We start from the raw sequence: 12,314 nt of genomic DNA, 5'->3' as shown, positions 1-12,314 counted from the left end.
GGTGGAAGGGTTTGGAGTAGTGGAAAAAGCATAGGCCTCTGAACTTTGGGTGTTGGATATTTACTAGCTGTATGAATTTGGCTAAATTACTTGACTTTAAATGATACATTATCATTAACTAAAGTCCATACCTTGCTGAAATTTCCTTAGTTTTTCCTTATGCCATTTTTTCTGTTCCAGCATCCCATCCAGGATAGCACATTGCATTTAGTTGTCATGTCTCCTTAAACTTGTCTTGGCTGTAACATTTTTTCAGATTTCCTTGTTTTCAATGGCATTGATGGTTTTACCATAGGATGTTTTACAGAATATCTTTCAGTAGGATTTGTCTGATGTGTTTCTCATGATTAGACTGGGGTTATGGGTTTTGGGAAGGAAGACTCATGAGTTAAGTGCCAGCTTCTTTCTTTCTTTTCTTTCTTTCTGTATCTCTTTCGTTCCTTTAAAAATATTTTATTTATTTATTTGAGAGAGAGTGAGCAAGTGAGAGAGAACATGAGCTGGGAGGACAGAGGGAGAAGGAGAAGCAGATTCCCTGCTGAGCAGGGAGCTGTTGGGTCACAGGGCTGGATCCTGGAACTTGGATCCTGGCGTTCCAGGATCATGACCTGAGGTGATAGCAGGCGCTTAACCAACTGAGCCACCCAGGTGCTCAAAGTGCCAGTTTTATCACATCATATCAACCTATGTGTGTGTGTATGTAGTATATTTTTATACACAATATTGGTATTACATTGTATATTCATATTACAAGTTTTTATTTTATTTTTTTTTAATTTTTTTTAATTTTTATTTATTTATGATAGTCACACACACAGAGAGGGAGAGAGGCAGAGACACAGGCAGAGGGAGAAGCAGGCTCCACGCACCGGGAGCCCGACGTGGGATTCGATCCCGGGTCTCCAGGATCGCGCCCTGGGCCAAAGGCAGGCGCCAAACCGCTGCGCCACCCAGGGATCCCCCAAGTTTTTATTTTAAATCAATGGCTCTTAAACATTCTCTGAGTATTCTACAAGATTTAAAAAAATGTCTTTATGAGGGGCTCAGTTGGTAGAGCATATTAACTCTTGATCTCAGGGTCAGGAGTTCAAGCCCAATGTTGGGTATAAAGCTCACATAAAAAATATTAAATTAAATTAAAGGAAATAAATAAAATTCTTTATGAAATATGTTAGGCATAGAGAAAGTTATAAAGAATACTATAACAAACACCCACATTCTTTTCACACAGCTTTATCAAATATTAATATTTTACCACATTTGCTTTAAATTCTCAAGAAAATTAATATTTCAGATAAGTTGAGCTTTTATATACTCCTTCCTAATCTCATTCCATTCTCTCCTTTGCTCCTCATCTTCTCTCTCCAGCAGTAACCACTATTCCAAATTGGTATTTATTTTTCCTCTACATTAAAAAAAATAAATTTATTGACTGATGTACATGTATTTTTATTGGATGTATACTTAGAAGTACTGAGTAATAGGGCATGTATATGTTCAGCTTCAATAGATATTGCCAATATTTTTTCCAAAGAGATTGTAACAACAGTTCACAGTGATACAATATATGTGAAGTCTAGTTTCTCCACTTTATTGCTAACTCTTGATGTTGTCAGTCTTCTTAATTTCAGCTATTCTAGTGTATATGCAGAAGTATCTCACTGTGGCCTTAGTTTGCATTTCCTTGATATCTAGTAAATTTGGGCACCTTTCCGTATGCCTACTGGTTACCATTCGTAATTTGCCTGGTCAAGTCCTTGGCCCATTTTTCTTTTTTCTTTTTTTAAAGATTTTATTTATTTATTCATGAGAGACACAGAGAGAGAGAGAGAGAGGCAGAGACACAGGCCGAGGGAGACACAGGCTCCATGCAGGGTGCCCCACGAGGGACTCAATCCCAGGTCTCCAGGATCACGCCCTGGGTGGAAGGCAGGCACTAAACCGCTGAGCCACCCAGGGATCCCCTTGGCCCATTTTTATATTTGGTTGTCTGTCTTTTTTCTATTTGTAAGAGCTCCTTGTATATTCTGTATATGATTATTTTGTTAGAGAAATCTAATGCAAATAACTTTTCCCATTTTTTCTTTCTTTATTTTCTAAGTAGTGTTTTTCAATAAACAGAAGTTCTTAACTTTATTTTTAAAAATTATTTATTTATTTGAGAAAGAGCAAGAGCAGGGGCAAAGGTCAGAGGAAGAGGGAGAAACAGACACCCTGCTGAGCAGGGAGCCTGATGTGGGGCTTGATCCCAGGACCTGAGATCATGACCTGAGGGGAAGCCAGATGCTTAACCAACTAAGTCACCTAGGTGGTCTGAGAAGTTCTTAACTTTAATATAGTCCAATTTATTTCATTGCTTGTGGATAATGACTTTATTTTATACCTATTTAAGAAGTCTTTGCCTATCCCAAGTTAATGAATATATTCTCTTATGTCATTGTCTAGAACCTTTATTATTTTACCTTTTATAACTCATCTATAATAGATTTTGTGTATGGTGTGAGGTAGGAGTCAAGATTCATTTTTTTTCCCCCGTATGGTTATGGAACTGATCCAACACTTTTTGTTAAAAAACATCATCAAAGTACAACTTTCAAAAAGTTAAAAGCAAGATTCTAATAAGGATATGGAATGAGGGATGCCTGGGTGGCTCATCAGTGGCTGAGTGTCTGCCTGAGGTTCAGGGCGTGATCCCGGGGTCTGGGATCGAATCTCCAGCAAAGAGCCTGCTTCTCCCTCTGCCTATGTCTCTCTTGAATAAATAAATAAAATCTTTAAAAAAAATTATATGGAATGAATGCATGACAAATTCATGTAACTCATTACTGAAGGAATAAGGAAGATGATAAAGCATGTTTGATGAGTGTTCAAGGAAATTAGTTTTTTTAAAATTTAATTTAATTTAATTTTTTTATTGGAGTTCAATTTGCCAACATATAGCATAACACCCAGTGCTCATCCCATCAAGTGCCCCCCTCAGTGCCAGTCACCCAGTCACTCCCACGCCCCGCCCACCTCCCTTTCCACCACCGCTTATTCGTTTCCCAGAGTAAGGAGTCTCTCATGTTCTGTCTCCCTCTCTGATATTTCCTACTCATTTTTTTCTCCTTTCCCCTTTATTCCCTTTCACTATTTTTTATATTCCCCAAATGAATGAGACCATATAATGTTTGTCCTTCTCCGATTGACTTATTTCACTCAGCATAATACCCTCCAGTTCCATCCACATTGAAGGAAATGGTGGGTATTTGTCATTTCTAATGGCTGAGTAATATTCCATTGTATACATAAACCACATCTTCTTTATCCATTCATCTTTCGATGGACACCAAGGCTCCTACGGAAATTAGGTATTGTATTAGAGTTATGGTGGGGGGCAATATGTTTATATGTATGCATAAATATGCACATATATATACATAACCATACACATATGTGCATATATATGCATACACACATACATAGAGATGGAGAGATTTTATTATAAGGAATTAGCTTACAGGATTATGGAGGCTAACACGTCCCAAGATCTTTAAGGTTGGCAAACTAGAGACCTAGAAGAGGTGATGGTATAGTTCCAGTCCCAATCCAAAGGCCTGATAAAAAGCTGACAGTATGATTATAGTCTGAAAGCCAGCAGGTTGAAGACCCAGGAAGAGCTGATGTTTGACTCTAAAGGCAAGATAAAGGACCAATGTCCCAATTGAAACAACTGGCTAGTCAGAGAGAAATGTTTTCTCTCTCTGTTTTTTAGAGATTTTTAAGTAATTTCTATAGCCAACATAGAGCTCAAACCCATAGCCCTGAGATCAAGTCACATACCTTACAAATTGAGCCAACCGAGCACCTGGAGAAATTTTCTCTGACTCAGCCTTTTTGTTGTAGTGAGGCTTCAGCTGATTGGATGAAGCCCACCCACCTAGGAAGAGCAATCTGGTTTACTCAGTCTATTCAAATGTTAATCTCATCCAGAAACATCCACCCAGAATAATGTTTGACCAAATATTTGGGCACTTTGTGGCCTAGTCAAGTTAACACAAAAAATTAACCATCTCAGGTATTTATAGGCATTTGAAAAAGGTATGTTAGATAAAAGTTAGTTAAAACTGGTTAATGTCTACAGGATAATAACACCATAACCTTTCCTTTTCTTTTAAGATTTATTTATTTATTTTAGAAAGAGAGTGCACATGAGCACGAGTTGGGGGGGGGCAGGGGGAGAGAGGAAGAGAGAAGGGGAGAGAGATTCCTCACTGAGCATAGAGCCTGGCATGGGGCTCAATTTCAGCGCTCTGAGATCATGACCTGAACCAAAATCAAGACTTAGACACTTAACTGACTGAGCCACCCAGGCACCCCCACCTTTTTAAAAAAATAATTAATTTCTTTATTTCAGTAATATTTACATCTAACATAGGGCTCAAACTCACAACCAACCCCACAGTCAAGAGTTAACATGCTCTTCTGATTGAGCCAGCCAGGTTCCCCATAACCTTTTCCACTCATCAGAAATCCTTTGCATCATTACCAAACAAAAATCTGTAAGTTATCACGTGACTTCACAGTTTTAGCCTTTAATCAATAATAAATAGGGAATGAGTTAAGGACAAGTATATTGCCTTGATAGTTCATCTTTATCGGGATCCCTGGGTGGTGCAGCGGTTTAGCGTCTGCCTTTGGCCCAGGGCGCGATCCTGGAGACCTGGGATCGAATCCCATGTTGGGCTCCTGGTGCATGGAGCCTACTTCTGTCTCTGCCTCTCTCTCTCTCTTTCTCTGTGGCTATCATAAATAAATAAAAATAAAATTAAAAAAAAAAGATAGTTCATCTTTATCTAGCCCTACTGACTCTTCTTTGTAGCATTTCCAAGTTGTGGATGATTCTCTATGTCTCCTTTTTCATAAGTCAAGTGTTTGTCACAAGTGTTCGTCACTTCTATAATTTTGTAATAAATTTTGATATCTAGTAGTCTATGGCCTCCAATTTTAAGATTGTAAGATTATATTGACTATTCTTGGCCATTCCATTTCCATCTAAAAAAATTTTTAAGCAAACTCTATACCCAATGTGGAGGCAAACTCTAAGATCAAGAGCTATATAATGGGATGCCTGGGTGGCTCAGTCAGTTAAGCATCTGCCTTCAGTTCAGGTTGTGATCCCAAGGTCCTCAGATTGAGCCCCACATTGGGCTCCTTCCTCCTCAGAGCGCCTGCTTCTCCCTCTCCCTCTGCCTGCTGCTCCCTCTGTTTGTGTTCTCTCTCTCTGCCAATAAATAAATAAAATCTTAAAAAAGAAAAAAGGAAAAGAAAAAAGAAAAAGCTATATACTTTCCAGACTGAGCCAGCCAGGTGCCCTTCTGTATAAATTTTAAGATCTTATCAATTTTCACACACACACTCACACACACACACACACCCCTATCTACTAGGATTTTCATTAGGACTGTGTTAAATCTAGGGACCCCCGGGTAACTCAGTGGTTGAGTGTCTGCCTTTGGCCTGGGTCCTGATCCCTTTGGCCTGGGATCAAGTCCCTTATCGGGCTCCCCTCAGGGAGCCTGCTTCTCCCTCTGCCTATGTCTCTGTGTTTCTCATAAATAAATAAAATCTTTAATAAAAAAAAATGATTGTGTTAAATTTATAGAAAAAACATTTAGGTTGTTTCTAGTTTTTTGCTGTTACAAATAAATATTAACTTTCCTTTATTTAATAAAGAGGTTGTAGGACTTTATGGAAATCTTTTCACTTTAGGCCCAAAGGAAAAATAATAATTTGGCAGCTCTAAGTACACTGCTCTTTTAAAACAAAACATTGAGGGAGATTTAATTTTGCCTTGAGGAATTTATGGGTCAACAAATTGAACATATATTTTAATATATTTCAATGGTTTTAACATTTTATATGTTGAGTTTGAGGTACCGGAGTAGTCTTCAGGTAGAGAAATCTAGCAGGTTATTGGACATATGGGTCTGAAACTAATGAGAACAGTCTGAGCTAAATATATAGATTTGGAATCTATTGATATATATAGATAGCAAATATCTATGGGCAAGGTTAGAGTTTGTGAAGGAAAAAATGGGCTGTACACAGAAACTTGGGACTCTATTTCATGTCTATATTAACTAATTTAAGGAGGAAATTGAACCTGAGTAACAGTAGATTAAGGAGCAAGGGCCCCTAGATCTCGTGTGTATATGTATTGGGGTGTAGGCAGGCCTTGGTCTGCTCCATAGAGCTTTTTATAGTGCCTTGACCACTGGGCAGGGCTATGTTAATTCCAAGTTCCTTCTCTCTACCCCATCCTCCACTAACCCCCCAACCCCTAATCCTCTACTCCTTTTCCTGGCCCTTTGTGTGTTTTGGCTCTTGGAATCAGCAACTGTTCTCTTTTTGCCAGTAAGGTTGACTTCCTCTAGGTACCTGGATTTGCTCATCTGCCCAGGTTCATAAAGATAGGAATTGATTTCCAGCAGCCCAGATCCAGGCAAGAAAGCACAGTACAGCAGCAGTGGGAGCTGGGGAAAGCACCCAGTGGGCCACGAGCAAGTCAGCTTCAACAGTTTAATAATGAGGTCCTGAAGACCCACAATTGCCAACAGTAGCATGGTGTCCCCTTGCACTGAAGCTCTGCAAGAAGACCAACCAGGAAGCTTAGCATTATTCAGAAGCCCTGGCCAACCCAAGGATGCTCAAGCCCAGCCTAGAGTCTAGTCACAGCCAGTTTGGAGAGAGAACTTGGCATGGGCTTCCTATGATCAGACAGAAAAGGAGATGGCTGATAGGTGGTACAGTGAAATCAAGCAATACAACTTTCACCAGCCTGACTTCATCTCCAGGACTGGGTACTTTACAGCCATGATATCAAAGAATACAAAGAAGATGGGGAAAAAAAAAAAAAAAAAAGAAGATGGGAGTAGGGAAGGCACTTGCAAGTGAGGGGTCTTCCTTCATGGTGGCCTGATACTTCCTAGCAGGGAATGTTGTCAACTAGGCCTCTTTGAAGAAAATATCTTGCCTCCAAAGAAGGAATTTGTTAAATGGAATGGGAAGGTGGCAGACTTAATGTGGATAGGAAGTGCCTAGAACAATGAAAACTCAACTGTGTTTCTGCCCCTCTGGATGTATGTGCTTGTGTGTGTGATGCATGTGAGTGTCTCTTGTACACACACTTGGATATACAGCTCTGCGTGAACTTTTTTTTTTTCTTTTTAGAGAAAGTGTTGGGTGTGGGGGACAGAGGGAAGAGAGACAGAGGGAGAGGGAGAATCTTCAGCAGCCTTCACACCCAGCCTGGAGCCTGATGCAGGGCTGGATTTCAAGACACCGAGATCATGACCTAAGCTGAAATCATGAGTCAGACGTTTAACCAACTGAACCACCCAGGCCCCCCTGCATAAACTTAATCTTATCAAAGGAAGGGTCATATAAAGGCTTTAATGGTTACCTAGATAGACCACAGTTATTTGGACTTTGGGGGGAAAATCAATTATAAAACTTTTAAAAATTATTTTTAAGAAAATTTATTTTGTACATTACTTGTAATATCCATCTTTGGACTTTTTGAATTCTAATGTTTGTGATGCTTTGAAGTGAAGTTCATTTTATGTGATCATGCGTTGTAATCTACTTTTGGTAGATTTAAGAATTTAAAATTTGAGAATGTCTTTTTTTCTTAACAATTTTATTTTTACGGGCATCTGGCTGGCTCAGTCAGAAGAGCACACAACTCTTGATCTTAGGGTTGTGAGTTCAAGCCCCACACTGGGTGTAGAGATTACTCAAAAAAACAAAACAAAACAAAAAACCAAAGCAAATGATTTCAAGTGGTTTTCTTTGGCTCTTGATAGTCCATAGTTGCCAATAGTGTTTAGTTGTTATTTGACAAGTTAATGCTGAATTTGAAGCGACTGAAGAATTAGCCTCTCTGAATCATCTGCATGAAACAATTACAGGTAAAAATGTTTTTAAGGAAGTTGAGAAAACATTAATTCAGCACAACCTGAAATCTGCTAAATTATTTCACAACTGATGGTGGCAAAAATATATGTGGAGCAGAAAAAGGGCTTAGTTCAACAAATTTACAAGTCTTGTGAAAATGTAATATATTTAAAGTGTATGGTTATTCACGGGGTGCCTAGTTGACTCAGTTGGTTGACTCAACTCATCATGACAGGTCATGATCTCATGAGTGGTGAGATCCAGCCACATCAGGCTCCATGCTCAGTGGGGAGTCTGCTTGAAGACTCTATCCCTTTGCCCCTCTCTCCCAGTCATATGTTTGGGAGCCTGCTTCTCCCTCTGCCTATGTCTCTGCCTCTCTCTGTCTCTCATGAATAAATAAATACAAGCTTTTTTTTAAACAATAAAGTCCTAGTGTCAATAGTTGACTTCATTCAATCTCGTAAACACAACCATCATCAGTTCTTTGGGTTTTATTTTGTTTTGTTTTTGTTTTGTCAGAAATAGAAGCTGAATATCTTGATTTGCCCCACTACATAGCAATTTGATGGCTTAGCATTGGTAATGTTTTATTATGAGTTTTTGAGCAAAAACTGGGTGGGGGGGGGGCTGGCTGGTATACCATGACTCCTGATCTCAGAGTTGTGAGTTTGAGCATAGAGATTATTTTATTTATTTTAATTTTTAAAAGACTTTATTTAAGAGAGAGAAAGTGTGCCAGAGAGCATGAGCAGAGGGAATAGCAGAGGGAGAAGGAGAAGCCAGCTCTCTGCTGAGTAGAGAACCTGAGAGGGGGCTCAATCCCTGGACCCTGGGATCATGACCTGAGCCGAAGGCAGATGTCCAACAGACTGAGCTACCCAGGTGCCCTTATTTTATTTTATTATTATTATTTTTAAAGACTTTATTTATTTATTCATGAGGGACACACAGAGAGAGGCAGAGACACAGGCAGAGGGAGAAGCAGGCTCCATGCAGGGAGTCTGATGCGGAACTCGATCCTGGGACTCCAGGATCACGCCCCAGGCCGAAGGCAGGCACTAAACCACTGAGCTACCCAGGGATCCCCTTATTTTATGTTTTTAAAGATTTTTTACTTATGTATTTGATAGAGAAAGAGTGCACGTGCAGAGTGGGCACAAGCATGGGTGTAGCAGACAGAGAGGGAGAGGGAGAAGCAGGCTACCTGCTAAGCAGGGATCCTAACGCAGGCCCTAGTCCCAGGATTCCTGGGCCATGACCTGAGCCGAAGGCAGATGCTTAACTGACTGAGCCACCTAGGCAACCCATGATAACTTTAAAAATAAATAAAAACTTAATTTAAAAAATTGAGCAAATATCCAGAGGAGAAGCTAACAGAATTCTATAAATGCTTTCCAAGCAATGAATATGCTCAGTTGAATCACATGCTTGTGGACTGACAGCAGTATTTGACAGTAGTTATCTGTGTGAAAAGACAGATGAGATACATAAAATCTCATTACAGATCAACATTAATAGTTGAACATTTGCAATTGATTCTGATAATGCTGGAACCCAACTAAGCAAAATGCATACTGATGGTGGCAAAGGAATTTTATCCCTTTCATTAGTAAACCTATTGTACCAAAACTTGTATTTAATAATTATTGGTTTATTTTGAATAGTACTAATTAAAATTTTGTGGAAATTTTTTTTCTCTCTTGTTTACGAATACCTATACAATAGCCTCAATTTTGCTTTTTTTGGCCTAAAACCTGAGTATTTACTGAATGGTCCTTTATAGAAGTTTGCTGGTCTCTGCTCAGTACTAAAACTGCAAGAACACCCAGTAATTTGTTTGTTTGCAAGTCTTGGATACTTTTTTCCAATAATGAGAAACACACATCCCTTCCCTTATGAAGATTATGTATTTGCTAAGTTAACCATGCCCCCAAACTTACTAAGTATAAACAATCTGAAACCTCCAGGTTTATATACAAACATCCCACTTCTTCCTCTTAAACATGATCATTAGTACTTTTCACAGGCTGTTTATCTCCAGACTGTGCTTTCTTTGAAGGGCTGTCTTATTCTTCTTTGTAGCACCATGTATAGTACTTGGTAGATGCTCAATAAATTTTTTTTTAATTTATGATAGTCACAGAGAGAGAGAGAGAGAGAGAGAGAGAGAGAGAGAGAGGCAGAGACATAGGCAGAGGGATAAGCAGGTTCCATGCACCGGGAGCCCGACGTGGGATTTGATCCCGGATTTCCAGGATCGCGCCCTGGGCCAAAGGCAGGCGCTAAACCACTGCGCCACCCAGGGATCCCGATGCTCAATAAATTTATTGAAGTCTCTGTCTCTAGCTTGGACTGCCTTCTTAGGGTTCAAGTCCACATTATCTGTCTAATGGTTCTATATGCAAGAATATACCTGACAGTCTCAAACTTAATGTATGTGTCCAAAAGGAAACATCTTTCTCCCCAAAGTAAACTGTAGCATCATCCTTTTAGTAAAGCTGACTTTAAAACTCTCTCTCTCCCTCTAGTGGTTTGCTAAAGAAAGGAAATTTTTATTCTCTATTATATTCATGGTCATTTTGTGCCAAGTTCTGTCACATTAGTTTCTTAACATTGAAAAGTATTAAAGAGATTGTCCTTTTTCTTCCTCCTCAGTTCCATATTCTTTTTTTTTTTTTAAAGATTTTATTTATTTATTCATAGAGGTACACAGAGAGAGAGAGAGAGAGGCAGAGACACAGGCTGAGGGAGAAGCAGGCTCCATGCAACAAGCCTGATGTGGGACTCGATCCCGGGTCTCCAGGACCACACCCCGGGCTGCTGGCGGCGCTAAACCGCTGCACCACCAGGGCTGCCCCTCAGTTCCATATTCACTGTCCTTGTTTAGTTTCTCTTTCTTTCACAGATCTTTCCTATCATTTGTAAACTATTTACAGATAGTAATTGTGCTTTGTTTACTTTTGCATCCTCTCATTAAGACTGACCTAGAAGATATTTAGTAAATATTTGTTAATTTAGTTATTTATATTAGATTTCTCTTTGGAGGCATTAGGAGACATTTCCCAAGAGATAAGGAACTTGCTGGAAGAGAAAACTTTCAATGGCCTTGGAGTATGGCTTACGGTAGTCATAAAGTTGATAAAGGGTTCTCCTGCATCAGGGTTCTTATCTGGTCTCCTTCTCTTCTGCCTATGGGCTCCAAAAAAGGCAGCAACAGAGCCAAACCTGGGTATTTTGTTCTTAACCTCTTGAGATTCTTGGGTTCTCTTCATTACATTCTTTCCTTGATCCCTCCCACCTTCCTTTTCATTTCCTGATTTCAGAGTCCTAGCTCTCAGCTACCTGACAGCTAAACCTTAAGTATGAATTCCATTCAAATACTAAAGAACTTTCAAGTACTCTACTGGAAAAACTAATGAAGACTGTGAGACATGGAAGATTTATTTTTTTTAAAGATTTTATTTATTTATTCATGAGAGACACCGATAGAGAGGCAAAGACACAGGTAGAGGGAGAAGCAGGCTCCATACAGGGAACTCGATGTGGGACTCAATCCCGAGACTCCAGGATCATGCCCCGAGCTGAAGGCAGATGCTCAACCACTGAGCCACCCAGGCATCCTGGAAGATTGGTTTTCTATGTCTGTTTGAATTGCTTCTGAAGATACACTTATCTTGCTGATGAGTAGAACTTGTGCTGGTCAAGTGCCTAGAGGGCAGAAGACATCATTCCCTTTTTCCTTTGAACTTTTGACTAGGAAACTGGGATGCTTCAGAGCTTACATCACAACTTTTATTTTTGTTTATTTTTAAAAAAATGATTTTATTTGTTTATTTGACAGGGAGAGAGAGCAAGTCTATGTACAAGCAGGCAGAGGGAGAAGCAGGCTCCCTACTGAGCAGAGAGCCTGACCTGGAGCTCAATCCCAGGACCCTGGGATCATGACCTGAGCTGAAGGCAGATGCTTAACTGGCAGATGGCGCCCCTACATCATAGCCTTTAGACAGTGACTCTTGCTCTGCTTACCTTCCCTGTGTCTCCCAGGCCACATTCCTCCCTTCATATCCACAACCTAAGTAACAACAAACATGTATTGGGCATTTTTCTATGTTCTAGGTAATTTAAAGGCAGTTCCTCATTTAAACTTCAAAATCATCTTATGAAGTAGTTTCTATTATTATTCTTTGGGAAACTGAGGCCATGTAGCTTGCCCAAGGTCAAAGTATCAGAGTTAGAACTCAAATCCAGATATGGCAGACAGATTTCTAGGATGGCCGGCCAATGATGGCTGCCCCAATGAAGCAGCTCTGGTGGTATTCATGTCCTTGTGTAATCCCCATCCCTTGAATGTGACTTGCTTCTGATGTATAGAA

The sequence above is a fragment of the Nyctereutes procyonoides genome, unplaced genomic scaffold, assembly GCF_905146905.1.
Source record: "Nyctereutes procyonoides isolate TBG_1078 unplaced genomic scaffold, NYPRO_anot_genome, whole genome shotgun sequence".
NCBI lineage: Eukaryota > Metazoa > Chordata > Mammalia > Carnivora > Canidae > Nyctereutes > Nyctereutes procyonoides.
This window is presented reverse-complemented; position numbering follows the sequence as displayed.